Source organism: Salvelinus namaycush, chromosome 28 (assembly GCF_016432855.1).
Source record: "Salvelinus namaycush isolate Seneca chromosome 28, SaNama_1.0, whole genome shotgun sequence".
NCBI lineage: Eukaryota > Metazoa > Chordata > Actinopteri > Salmoniformes > Salmonidae > Salvelinus > Salvelinus namaycush.
In genome coordinates, this window is record NC_052334.1 from 41,890,940 (window position 1) to 41,906,011 (window position 15,072).

Below are 15,072 nucleotides of genomic sequence, written 5' to 3' on the forward strand. Positions count from 1 at the left end.
GTAGTGTTTAGAAACATATTATATTCTTATTTACAAAAAAAGTGACTCCAAAATGACATAATACATTATTTACCATTCATTTTCTATTGGGGACAAATTCATCTGAAACACAACCAAAACCATTTGCATCCAACAACTTTGTATAGTAACAAGCTTCATGTAGTCACTGCATGCTGGGAATATGGGACCGAATACTAAACTTTTGACCACTTCAATACACATGCTGTATAATGTAAGTGAATTTGTCCAGACTTTTGGTTCTGTAAGATGGTGGGACTATGTACAAAAAATACCCTCAAATTAAGTCTGTACTTTAACCTCATAGTCATTATATCATATAAAATACATTTGGACCTCACTATGCAGGTATGTTTTATACCATTACAAGAGAGAATATGTGTCAAAAAGTGATTGATGATCTATTTCTGTGTCCTGTGTTTATGTCCTTTTAAGGACATCCTGTACGGATGTCCTCATGATATTTAGGGTGTGCTTATGTAACATGATAGTGCAGCTGTTTCTTCGAAGTAAAGCAAATGTTTGCAATAAAAAGTAATGGCCGGATGATTGATGTGTGGTGACCTTGTTGAACTGAAAGAAAATATGTTTGAAAAATGTGAAACAGTTGGGAATTTTTGTAGTGAACTTATGGAGCTGCTGTGTATTTTGTGACCACTTGTATAATGAAAAAGTAATTTCCGGGGTAGGTCTGCCTGTGTATAAGTAAGTGTTAGACTTGTCCTGTGCCGAGTCTAACACAGATAAACTACAGAAAACATGTCTCCTAGACCAATTTTAGGTGTATTGTGTACTTCATGTCTGGGACATAATGACAAACCATCTTAAGCAATTTTCTTCTGCGTTTCGCATGAGAGAATGGCTTAAGATAAGACTTGCTCTATGTCAGATTGAACAGGCCCTGGGTGGAACATCCTAGCCTGGGTACGCATTGGAAGAGGAAGTCTGCGGGCGAGATGATTTGAAAGCCATAAGAATCTCTTCAGTCGCATGTAGTACAGACTCAAAAGAGACAATTTTAGGTCGTTATGAATTCAATAGCTCAAATGCCACCAAATCTGTTAGTTAGTATGCATCTTCCAAAGCATGCACAGAGGTCAACTATTTTGTGCTTGTCTTTAGCTTCAGGTGGGGAGATTATTTGAAAGTGCTTGATATGATGAAACAAGTACAGCAGTTCTTCCACCATCGTGAGCATTTACGAAGATGGGCCCTTCTGTCCTCAAGACATAACTTGGGCTTAGCGGCAAGAAGGTTGATCTATCATGGAAAAGAAAACATACAAAACCTGGAAGGCCCTGAAGATCCAACATGGAAGAGACATTGTCTGTGGCGCTCACAGCTTGAAGATGGGGATTTGGAAGAAAGGAATTAAAAAATAATTACGTATATAAACATGTATTGTGTAGTAAAGTGTAGTATTGTTTAATAATTGTAATATGTATGCATTTATGTACTAAATATTTTAAAAGAAAATTGTATTTACCTTCAATGAATGAAATCTCTCTTCCTCTGTCTCTCCCTCAACGGTTGTGTGTGTGTGTGTGTGTGTGTGTGTGTGTGTGTGTGTGTGTGTGTGTGTGTGTGTGACACATGGTGTCAGGTTACATTCAGAGAGAGCCAGGTCCCAAAGCCTTCTTTCTATGAACAAAATGCATTTAGAATCTTTTCTACAACAAAATAATAATTGTAATATATATACATTTATGTACTAAACAGTTTTGAAGAAAATACAGGTTTTAATATGTATTTACCCTCATTGAATGAAATATCTCTTTCTGTGCATGTGTGTGTGTGTGTGTGAGACAGGGTTACATTCAGAGAGATACATTTAAAGTAAATTAAAAAACAGTCTTTCCTACACCAAAATAATTACATATAAACATGTATTATGTAGAAATGTGTAGTATTGTTTAATAATATGGATAATTTATATAAATGTTTAGTAAAAAAAAAAATATAATCATTAAGTTTATAGTTTCATATTGTAAAGTTAACTTTTAATAATAGTAATATGTTTAAATGGCTGTACTAAAGATTGAGAATAAAATAAAGTGGTTTAAAATTGTATTTACCTTTTAATGAAATCTCTGTCTCTCTCTGTATGTCTCCCCGATCTGTTTGTCTCTCTCTCTCTCTACACAAGAGCGATTGGGTCCGGGTGGGGATGTGTGTGAGTGTGTGTGTGTGTGTGTGTGTGTGTGTGTGCGTGCACGTGTGTGGAGAGTATTTTAAACAACTGTCTGAAAACAGTTGTGTCCGGCCGGGGCGTCGAGGATGTACTGTAATAAAGCTGTCTAACCTTCAACCTTTGAAAAAGACTTCTCAGCAAATCCATATGAATGGTCAATAAATGTTGACAAACCTTACACAGTATTTCACTATATGTACATAACTGTTTGGAAACAGTTGTTTGGGGGGGTCCCTTACACACTAGGGCACTATATGGATATAAGGGGTGCGTGCCCATAGTTTCTTTGAAACAACTGTTTTAAACCTGTTTGAAACAGTTATTTGGGGCATCCGGGTATGTCCAGGGGATGTCCGGTTTATCTCTGTCAGTCAATCAAAAAAGCCTCACACCGTCTTTGAAAGGATAATGGTACTCTAAGATGGGCCCTTATGACTTAAACAGATCATTTTATCCCCTTAATAACCTTTTAATGAAGTGGGCTAAATCAGGGGCACACAGAGTGTATCAGGTATCAAGGTAAGACCCAGATGCAGACCGTGTCAAAGTAATAATGTTTATTACAGCAACAGGGGCAAAGGTACAGGACGACAGGCAGGCTCAGGGTCAGGTCAGGCAGAGGTCGGTAATCCAGAGGTGGGGCAAGGTACAGGACGGCAGGCAGTCTCAGGGTCAAGGTCAGGCAGAGTGGTCAGGCGGGCAGGCACAGGGTCAGGACAGGCAAGGGTCAAAAACCAGGAGAACAAGAAAAGAGAGACTGGGGAAAAGCAGGCACTGACACAAAAATGCTGATTGACTTGACAGACAAGACAAACTGGCAACAGACAAACACACAGGGGTTAATGGGGAAGATGAGTGACACCTGGAGGGGGTGGAGGCAATCACAAAGACAGGTGAAACAGATCAGGGTGTGACAGTACCCCCCCCCCCCCTCTCTAGGGGTGTCATCTGGCGTCCTACCTGGGGGCATACCTGGTTGACCGGGTGAGAGCCCTCCCGGACATCAGATGAGATTGGATTGCTCCAAGATAGCCCAAGGGAAGGAGGAATGTTAGCTCTCCGTGTACATTTAAGGGCCAACCGTGCTGCCCTGTTCTGAGCAAATTGTAGTTTTCCGAGGTCCCCCTTTGTGGCACATGACCACACGACTAAACAGTAGTCCAGGTTGCGACAAAACTAGGGCCTGATGGACCTGCCTTGTTGATAGTGGCAGAGCAGCGCTTTATTATGGACAGACTTCTCCCCATTTTAGCTACTGTTGTATCAATATGTTTTGACCGAGACCAAATTGCTCAATTTCCACATTATCCATTACAATATTTAGTTGAGGTTTAGGATTTAGTGAATGATTTGTTCGAAATACAATGCTTTTAGCTTTTGAATTATTTAGGATTAATTATTTAATTTATTCGTTGCCACTCATTCTGAAACTAACTGCAGCTCTTTGTTAAGTGTTACAGTGATTTCACTCGCTATAGTAGCTGACGTGTGTAGTGTTGAGTCATCCGCTTCAAAGCCAGTGGCAAGTCATTAGTAAAGATTGAAAAAAGTAAGCGGCCTAGACAGTTGCCTTGGGGAATTCCTGATTCTACCTTGATTATGTTGGAGAAGCTTCCACTAAAGAACACCCTCTGTCTTCTGTTAGACAGGTAACTCTTTATCCACTATATAGCAGGGGGTGTAAAGCCATAAGACAAGTTTTTCCAGCTGCAGACTATGACGAATAATGTCAAAAGCTGCACTGAAGTCTAACAAAACAGCCCCCACAATCTTTTTATCATCAATTTCTCTCAGCCAATCATCAGTCATTTGTGTAAGTGCTGTGCTTGTTGAATGTCCTTTCCTATAAGCGTGCTGAAAGTGTGTTGTCAAATTGTTTACAGCAAAATAGCATTGTATCTGGTCAAACACAGTTTTTTCCAAAAGTTTACTAAGGGTTGGTAACAGGCTGATTGGTCGTCTATTTGAGCCAGTAAAGGGGGTTTTACTATTCTTGGGTAGCGGAATTACTATTGCTTCCCTCCAGGCCTGAGGGCACACACTGTGGCAAATAGGAGTGGCAATATCGTTTGCTATTGTCCTCAGTAATTTTCCATTCAAGTTGTCAGACCCCTGTGGCTTGTCATTGTTGATAGACAACAATACTTTTTTCACCTCTTCGACACTCACTTTATGGAATTCAAAATTACAATGCTTGTCTTTCATAATTTACGTGAATGTGTGGTGTCAGCGTTTGTTGCTGGCATGTCATGCCTAAATTTGCTAATCTTGCCAATGAAAAAAGCATCAAGTAATCTAAGATCTTGCTACCATGGAAAGGAAAATACAGGTCTATTTGTGGAAAAATCACCCTGATTAACTCTTTAGTCAGATCCCAGTTGACCTATTTGCTTATGGTTTTGCCTACACCTAGCGACCTGTTTAAATTATATGAGCAAAAAATCTTACATTTTATTTGGAATGGCAAGGCAGACCAAATTAAAAGGGCCTATTTATATAATGAATTTGAATTTGGGGTGCAGAAATGATTAAATATTAAAGCATTAGACCTCTCACTAAAGGCGTCAGTCATACAAAAGTTATACTTAAATCCGAACTGGTTCTCTAGCAAATTGGTAAGAATGTCTCACCCCATGTTCAAGAATGTCTTTTTCACCATTATTCAGATTACAACCACTCACTTTCTGTAAGGATCGACGCTGGAGATGAGAAGCAGGTACAGGGAGTGAACATTTAATGAAACAACGGACATGAAACAGGACAGGACAGCGCTTGGACATGAACACATAATGACATTAATGCTGACACCGGGAACAAACGGGGGAGCAGACAGAAATAGGGAAGGCAATCAACAAAGTGAACGAGTGTAGGTGAGTCCAGTGAGTGCTAATGCGTGTAATTATGGTGACAGGTGTGCGTAATGAAGGGCAGCCTGGCGCCTTCGATCGCTAGAGAGGGAGAGCGGGAGCAGGCATGACAGTACCCCCCCCCCCCCCGCACCCGGCGTCCCACCTGGGCGAGCCTGACGAGCCGGCCGAGGCATGGGCGCTGGACTAGCGCAGAGGCGTGGGAGCCTGGCGAGCCGGCTGAGGCGTGAAAGCCTGACAAACCGGCTGTCGCATGGGAGCCTGACGGGCCGGCTGAAGCATGACATGGGGTGGGCGCCTGCCGAGCACACCGAGGCAAGAAGACCTCTCGAGCCAGCTAAGGCATGGAAACCCGACAAGCTATTTGAGGCACCCCCGGTTCCCTCGGCGACGGCACCCGGATCCGACGTCACCAACCAAAAACAAAAACTCCCTGATGCTTCTTTTAGTGGTGTCAGCATTCTGTAAGGATCGACGCTGGAGACGAGAAGCAGCTACAGGGAGTGAACATTTAATGAAACAACAGACATGAAACAGGACAGTGTCTGAACACATAACGGCATTAATGCTGACACCGGGAACAAACGGAGGAGCAGACAGAAATAGGGAATGCAATCAACAAAGTGAAGGAGTCCAGGTGAGTCCAGTGAGCGCTAATGCGCATAATGATGGTGACAGGTGTGCGTAAGGAAGGGCAGCCTGGTGCCCTTGTGCGCCAGAGAAGGAGAGCGGGAGCAGGCGTGACACTTTCGGTTGTTTGAAAATGAAATAATCTCCAAAATATCATTATTTTTTAAACAAGCCATAGAAAGTTGGTTGCAATGTCAGTTTAATCCACCAGAAAAGACAGAACAAATAATACAACACATATTGTAGTTAAAGCTTTCTTTTTTTAAATTAGAAACAAAAAAATTATCCAAAAAGTATCATCTTTGTAAATTATATCATAAATAGGACTGGTGGAGTTATGTCACGCATGCAGCTAACGATGCATCAACCCCCTACAAATATATTCATTTATTATTAACCTTGCATTATAATTGTATAAAAGACGCTTAGATATTAACTTAGAATCTTCCAATCCTCTAAATGTAATTAGATCTACAGGGACATGTTATTGATCTGCTAGTATTTTCATTTAGACGCCGCCTCTTAATGAGTTCCGAGAGCCGTGTCATACCAATTATAATTGGATGATTCACCATGGCAACCACTTGTTAGTATAACATTGAAAATTATGTGCATTTGTATTTAAAAAAAAATCAAATTCAATAATATAATTGTATCACTGTAGATGTAGACAGTAGTGATGGACAGCTGGAGGCATTACGAAAAATAAATTCTTCACAAAAGGATACTCTAATAGCTCGGCTAGGTGTGGAAAATCCCCAAATTTGTGCCACAATTTAGACTACTGACTACTGGTCAGTCAGAGTTGAATCCTATTGTAAAGTGTAGCCTAAAGGCCAAAATGGGCAAACTTGCAATGTATTCAATGCTTAAGTACTCTAAAACCAGATTTGCCCGAACCAAAAAATGCATCAACCCCAACAAATATATTCATTTATTATTAACCCTGCATTATAATTGTATAAAAGCCCCTTAGATATTGATTTAGAATCCTCTAAATTTTATTAGATCTACAAGGACATTTTATTGATCTGCCAGTATTTTAATTTAGAGATTCCAGTAAACTCTTTGATGTATTATTTTATGTGTCCCACCAATTATTATTGGATTATTCACCATGGCAACCAATGAAATGTATTTCTTAGTTAGGTTGGCTTTAGTGGAGATCAGACCGTTTTCATTTACAGGGAAATGTGTGTGTTTTTGACCAGTCAGAACAAATACTTATTTAACTTTTATAATATTACTGTTGCTATTGTTATATGTAAATAAAATACATGTGTATGTAGAGGGGTAACTTTCTTCACCAGTTCTCTTACCATTTTGTACAATTGTGTGATTAGCCTACCAGTTGGTGTAACTGTGATTCTCTTGAGAGGAATTATGATGTGTTATTTTTCTCTTATTGTCAATTGGGTATAGAGATTGTTGACATTATTGTTTAATGTAATATTGTCTATTGGATTTACATTGTAGTCATTTATTTTATTCTATTATTCTATTCCTTTTATCCTGTTTCCCTCTGTACACAGACCACATGCACAGTTGAAGTCGGAGGTTTACATACACCTTAGCCAAATACATTTAAACTCAGTTTTTCACAATTCCTGACATTTAATCCCAATACAAATTCCCTGTTTTAGGTCAGTTAGGATCACCACTTTATTTTAAGAATGTGAAATGTCAGAATAATACTAGAGAGAATGATTTATTTCAGCTTTTATTTATTTCATCACATTCCCAATGGTTCAGAAGTTTACATACACTCAATTAGTATTTGGTAGCATTGCCTTTAAATTGTTTAACTTGGGTCAAATGTTTTGGATAGCCTTCCACAAGCTTCCCACAATAAGTTGGGTGAATTTTGTCCCATTCCTCCTGACAGAGCTGGTGTAACTGAGTCAGGTTTGTAGGCCTCCTTGCTCGCACACACTTCTTCAGTTCTGCCCACAAATGTTCCATAGGATTGATGTCAGGGCTTTGTTATGGCCACTCCAATACCTTGACTTTGTTGTCCTTAAGCCATTTTGCCACAACTTTGGAAGTATGCTTGGGGTCATTGTCCATTTGGATGACCCATTTGCGACCAAGCTTTAACTTCCTGACTGATGTCTTGAGATGTTGCTTCAATATATCCACATAATTTTCCTTGCTCATGATGCCATCTATTTTGTGAAGTGCACCAGTCCATCCTGCAGCAAAGCACCCCCACAACATGATGCTGCCACCCCGTGCTTCACGGTTGGGATGGTGTTCTTCGGCTTGCAAGCATCCCCCTTTTTCCTCCAAACATAACGATGGTCATTATGGCCAAACAGTTCTATTTTTGTTTCATCAGACCAGAGGACATTTCTCCAAAAAGTACAATCTTTGTCCCCATGTGCAGTTGCAAACCGTAGTCTGGCTTTTTTTATAGCTGTTTTGGAGCAGTGTCTTCTTCCTTGCTGAGCGGCCTTTCAGGTTATGTCGATATAGGACTCGTTTTACTGTGGATATAGATACTTTTGTACCTGTGTCCTCTAGCATCTTCACAAGGTCCTTTGCTGTTGTTCTGGAATTGATTTGCACTCTTCGCACCAAAGTACGTTCATCTCTAGGAGACAGAATGCGTCTTATTCCTGAGTGGTATTGCGGCTGTGTGGTCCCATGGCGTTTATACTTGCGTACTATTGTTTGTGCAGATGAACGTGGTACCTTCAGGCATTTGGAATTTGCTCCCAAGGATGAACCAGACATGTGGAGGTCTACAATTATTTTTCTGAGGTCTTGGCTGATATCTTTTGATTTTCCCATGATGTCAAGCAAAGAGGAACTGAGTTTGAAGGTAGGCCTTGAAATACATCCACAGGTACACCTCCAATTGACTCAAATTATGTCAATTAGCCTATCAGAAGCTTCTAAAGCCATGACATCATTTTCTGGAATTTTCCAAGCTGTTTAAAGGCACAGTCAACTGGTGTATGTAAACTTCTGACCCACTGGAATTGTGATACAGTGAATTATAAGTGAAATAATCTGTAAACAATTTTTGGAAAAATTACTTGTGTCATGCACAAAGTAGATGTCCTAACCGACTTGCCAAAACTATAGTTTGTTAATCAACAAGAAATTTGTGGAGTGGTTGAAAAACGAGTTTTAATGATTCCAACCTAAGTTTATGTAAACTTCCGACTTCAACTGTATACTCTGGATCATCATTAAACTCATAGACTGGGCTTCTGTGTCTGCCATCACTTTTTGACCAGAGTGCAGTCCGGTATCTGTTTACTCCCAGTGGCCTATCCACACATTAGAGAGCCCCAGACTCCGTTTAAATAATATAACTTATTTTGAACGAAAGCCAGGAATGAGTAAGTCACTCAGCCCTATACTGTTCCAGCTTCTGTTGCCACTTATCATTGTCCTGTTGGTTATGTCAGACTGCACAATAATAAACATATACATTTAAAACCGTTGTAAAAAATCCAATTCAATAATATATTTGTACCACTGTAGATGCTCTGTTTTTATTTTTAGAATACGGTTCTCGGTTTACAGTAGTGATAGACAGCTGGAGGCATTTTGAAAACGTGTTTTCACAAGTGTAGTACACTGTGAACGTTTCCACTCCGAGAATGGTAAATGACTGTAATTAATACATTAATTCAATACATTAAAATACAAAAGAAGTCATCCACCCATGATGGGCTATTAGCAGGACAATAGGAAAGGAGGGTAGGGGGAGCATTGTCTTTTCACTGCACAGTAGCCTAATAAACATATGCATTTTGAAATAGTATAAAACAAAATCGAATTCAATAACATATTTCTACCACGGTAGATGCTGTGTTTTTGGTTGATGGACAATATTAAAAACAGTCAAATGCATTCGTGAATTCAATCGTTTTAGCTGACATTTTGCGCTTTATTCATTGTTGAATTTTTAAGGCTCCTTTCTCTTCTCTGTGCTGGAGTTCTTTTAAGAATACAAAAGAAGCCGCCGAGTTTAGGGACTTTAAATGTATTCATGGGTGTTTGGGAGGCATGTCACTTCTGCCATCTCTTTTGCATAGCCCACCACATGCATTGTTTTCTAACCACATCTGGATGGATCCATAGCGAATTACTAGAGGAATAAATATCACTGAATGACAGAAAGTTTGGGAATAAAGTAGGCTAATGAAAGCAACAAATTGTTGCTTAATGAAACTCCCAAAGTCATCCAATTGTTATAATAGGATTTGAAACAATAGCCTACCCGTGTGTGGTCAACTATTTCAGCACCTTTTTGTGCTGCTCTGAGACAAGCATGGGGACTGGTCTTGATAAATCAATGAGATTTTTATTTTCGATTAATCCCCTTTTGGGTATTTGTTAGCCTACAATTAGGGTGTGGAAATGTTAGGATTATTTTGCTCTTCACTTGCAGTCACCTAGGCCTACTCCCGACCGGTCAATGTTGTACAGCGCCATATTTTCCTTATATTAAAAACAGTCAAATGAATTCCTGAATTCAATCGCTTTAGCTGGCATGTTGAGGTTTATTCATTGTTTAAATATTCAAGGCTTGAATGTATGTATTGTGGTAGCATAATTACAATATTGTTATGTTTATGCACCAAAAGTTTGTTTTATGAAATAGAGTAAGGTTCTTAGGACTCTCTCGCCCTTTCAAAGTTAACTGAGGAGTCTTTTGAAGCTTTGAAACCTACAGCTGGCATTCCATAGATAAGATGTGGTGGGTGTCACCGAGATAGAGATAGCCTGGTAGAGTTTAGAACAATGCCTCATTGTGTCATCTTCCTGGCATCTGGGAAACTAAGCCGGGTTGGGGGTAAACACCATCCTGTGTAGATAACCAAGGTGGCTTATGGGAGTTGGAACCAGTCTGACTAAGCATTTTTAGGTCTTATATAATATCTGTTTTTTCATTTTCAGTTAGGCTCTCAGCCCAACAGTTGAATGTTTCATTATTGCAATAATTAATCGATATTAAATAACAATGATTGTTTGAAGATATGACAAAGTCTCTTTCAGTACTGATTTTCCATGACAGTATTTAAAGAATGGATGTGTCACATGAATTGACGCTGGAGAGACAAAACACGTACGGGGAGTCAAACATTTAATAAGGAACGGACATGGAACGAGACAGGAGCAGCAACAGCAAACGAGTAATACAGACAAAAAAACAATTAAAACATCAGCAGGAAACAGAGCAGGGGAACTGACAAATATTGGGGAGGTAATAAACAGGTGATGAGTGAGTCCAGGTGAATCCAATATTGCTAATGCGTGTGACGAGGGAAGGCAGGTGTGCGTAATTGATGATGGCAGGAGTGCGTGATGTAGGGCAGCCTGGCGCCCTCGAGCGCCAGGGGGGAAGAGCGGGAGCAGATGTAACAGTACCCCCCCCCCCCTCTAGGGGCGCCACCCGGCGTCCCACCTGGGCGAACCAGCCGAGACATGGGCGCTGGGCAAGCCGGTTGGGGCGTGGAAGCACAACGAACCGGCAGGAGCGTGGGAGCCTGGCAAGCCGGCTGAGGCATGGAAGCCCAACGATCCGGCTGAGGCAAGACGCCTGTCGATGCCGCTGCAGCGAGGGAGCCCGATGATCCGGTGGAGCGTGACGTGGGATGGACACCTGCCGAGCCAACCGAGGCAAGGAAACCTCTCGAGCCAGCCAGGGCGTGGAAGGCTGATGGGCCGGCTTAGGCACCCCCGGTTCCATCGGCGGCGGAATCCACCCCGACGTCACCAACAAAACAAAAAACTCCTGGACTGGCTGGGCAAAAAAGAACTGACGACCTGGCTGAGGCCCGACGTGGGATGGGCGCCATCCGAGCCAACCGGAGCAAGGAAACCTCTCGAGCCAGCTAGGGCCCGACGAGCCGGCCCCCTGGTTCCATCGGCGGCAACCCAGAGCCGATGTCACCACCAACCGGAACGCCAGTACTCCCCGATGCTTTGTATGTTGGCTGCTGCATTCTGTCACATGGATGACGCTGGAGAGGCGAAGCAGGTACGGGGAGTCAAACAATTAATATGGAACGGACATGGAACGAGACATGAACAGCGTCAGAAAACAAGTAATACAGACAAATAACAATTAATGCAGCAGCAGGGAACAGAGCTGGGGAACTGACAAACATAGGGGAGGTAATAAACATGTGATTGAGTGAGTCCAGGTAAGTCCAATATTGCTGATGCGAGTGACAAGGGAAGGCAGGTGTGCATAATTGATGGCAGGAGTGCGTGATGCAGGGCAGTCTGGCGCCCTCGAGTGCCAGGGGGGGAAGAGCGGGAGCAGACATGATAGTATGCTGTGTGATTACTTGCACAAATGAAATCATGAATGAATGAATGAATGATATACTGTATATTGAGGTAGGCCTGTATGCCAGTAAGTAAGTTATGCTAAAACAGCTCCAGTAAACAGGACTCTTAGGCCTACAGATCCATATAATTTCAATAACTTAGCTTCTCAAAGATGCCCTCTGGTGGTCTAACTAGCATTAATGGAAACAATGGCTGACACTCATACGGCTAGGGTCCATTTTTCTCAATTTCCGCCTGACTGACATGCCCAAAGTAAACTGCCTGTTGTTCAGGCCCTGAAGTCAGGATATGCATGTAATTGGTACCATTGGAAAGAAAACACTGAAGTTTGTAGAAATGTAAAAATAATGTAGGAGACTATAACACAATAGATATGGTAGGAGAAAATCCAAAGAGAAACCAACCAGAAATCTTTTTTTTTGAGAGCTCATGCTCTCAGTATAGGGGAAAAAATGTAATCTAGCTTCCAGTATGCAATTCCTATGGCTTCCAATGGGTGTCAGTAGTCTTTGTTCAAGGTTTCAGGCTTGTTTCTTCCAAAACGAGGAAGAAATTAGTTTTACTACAGGGACACAGATTTAGAAATTCGTGTATGCGCGTGCGACGAACAGGACACGCACCTGCTAATATCGTTTTCCTATTGAACATACTTCTTTCCGTATAAAATATTATAGTTTAATTACATTTCAGGGTATCTGAGGATTAAATATTTTGACTTGTTTTAACAAAGTTTAGCAGTAGCTTTTTGGATTCCTTTCTCTGCATGTTGAACGAGTGGATTACTCAAATCGATGGCGCCAACTAAACAGACTTTTGGGGGTATAAAGATGGATTTTATCTAACAAAATGACACTACAGTCATGGCCAAAAGTTTTGAGAATGACACAAATATTAATTTTCACGAAGTCTGCTGCCTCAGTTTGTATGATGGCAATTTGCATATACTCCAGAATGTTATGAAGACTGATCAGATGAATTGCAATTCATTGCAAAGTCCCTTTTTGCCATGCAAATGAACTGAATCCCCCCAAAAATTTCCACTGCATTTAAGCCCTGCCACAAAAGGACCAGCTGACATCATGTCAGTGATTCTCTCGTTGACACAGGTGTGAGTGTTGACAAGTACAAGGCTGGAGATCACTCTGTCATGCTGATTGAGTTTGAATAACAGACTGGAAGCTTCAAAAGGATGGTGGTGCTTGGAATCATTGTTCTCCTCTGTCAAACATGGTTACCTGCAAGGAAACATGTGCCGTCATCATTGCTTTGCACAAAAAGGGCTTCACAGGCAAGGATATTGCTGCCAGTAAGATTGCACCTAAATCATCCTTTTATCGGATCATCAAGAACTTCAAGGAGAGCGGTTTAATTGTTGTGAAGAAGGCTTCAGGGCTTCAGGGCGCCCAAGAAAGTCCAGCAAGGACCGTCTCCTAAAGTTGATTCAGCTGCGGTATCGGGGCACCACCAGTACAGAGCATGCTCAGGAATGGCAGCAGGCAGGTGTCAGTGCATCTGCACGCACAGTGAGGCGAAGACTCAAGGGCAGCAAAGATGTCACGGCCGATGCTGGAAGAAGACCACGGTGCAGCGCGGTGAGCATACATTTTCCTTTTATTTTAGAAATGTCGCCAACAAAACAACAAACGAAAGAATCAACCGTTAAGCTTACAGGGCATTAGTGCCACAAACAAAGTGAACTACCCACACTGAAAGGAGGGAAAAAGGGCTACCTAAGTATGGTTCCCAATCAGAGACAACGATAGACAGCTGTCCCTGATTGAGAACCATACCCGGCCAAAACATAGAAAACAAAACATAGAATGCCCACCCCAAATCACACCCTGACCAAACCAAATAGAGACATAAAACGGCTCTCTAAGGTCCAGAAGTAGGTAACAAGTAGGTACAGCGACCGTAGCCACAGGTACCCCCAGCGACAAAGGTGTAGGTGTAGAGAGATCAGGCTCCAGGGAGGCAAAACTATTTGCTGTTTGTATCCGCTCCTGGCCTCTCGTTAGGAGTGTAGCCTGCTTTGCGGGAGGCCGCTGTCTTCGGCTTCCACGGCTCGTGACGTGACCATTGTTGATTGGCATGCTCCTCTTGCTGTGCTCCTTCGACTCCACTTTCAGATGGAGGAGGAGAGGAAAGAGATAACTCCCCTGGCGAACGAACTTCAGGCAACACCGGACAAATGGCAAGTGCCCTGAGAAGTAGTAAGAAGAGACTATACTGGGCAAGGCTGGTGTTGGACGGCAGGGCGATGCTTTCTGACTGTGAGCTGTGATATATGTTGGTTACCATTTGGAACCATCCCCAATGTATTCGTTTGCTATAGCCCCATAGTGCTCTGGTCAAAAGTAGTGTACTATAAAGGGAATAGGTGTCACGCCCTGACCTTAGAGATCCTTTTTATGTCTCTATTTTGGTTTGGTCAGGGCGTGAGTTGGGGTGGGCATTCTATGTCTGGTGTTCTATGTTTTCTTTTCTGTGTGTTTGGTCAGAGGCAGCTGTCTATCGTTGTCTCTGATTGAGAACCATACTTAGGTAGCCTTTTTCCACCTGTGTGTTGTGGGTAGTTGTTTTCTGTTGTGTGAGTGCCTGACAGAACTGTTGCGTTTTGTTCCACTTTTGTTTTTTTGTTTCAGTGTTCAGGCTATATTAAAACATCACGTACCACGCTGCGCTTTGGTCTACTCCTTCTTCCTCAGACAAACAACGTTACAATAGGGTGCCATTTGGGATACATCCTAGGTCTAAGGTCTGTGGTTTATTTTTTAGGAAAGTACACAATGGTACACCTGGAGGCGAGAGCTTGAGGTAGACACTTTAAAAAGTGGCATTGGGTGGAACAGACGAGAGAACTACCCAGAACAGAGTGTGATGGAGAGGATTCGTCAGTGTTCCCTCAGTAAAGAACATTTTAAATCTGATATTTCTTTTCACTTCAGTTGTAATTATGAGAGTTATGTCAACTGTAGCACTGTGCTATACCATCATCAGAGGTATTCAACTCTTACCCTACGAGGTCTGGGCCTGCCGGCTTTGAGG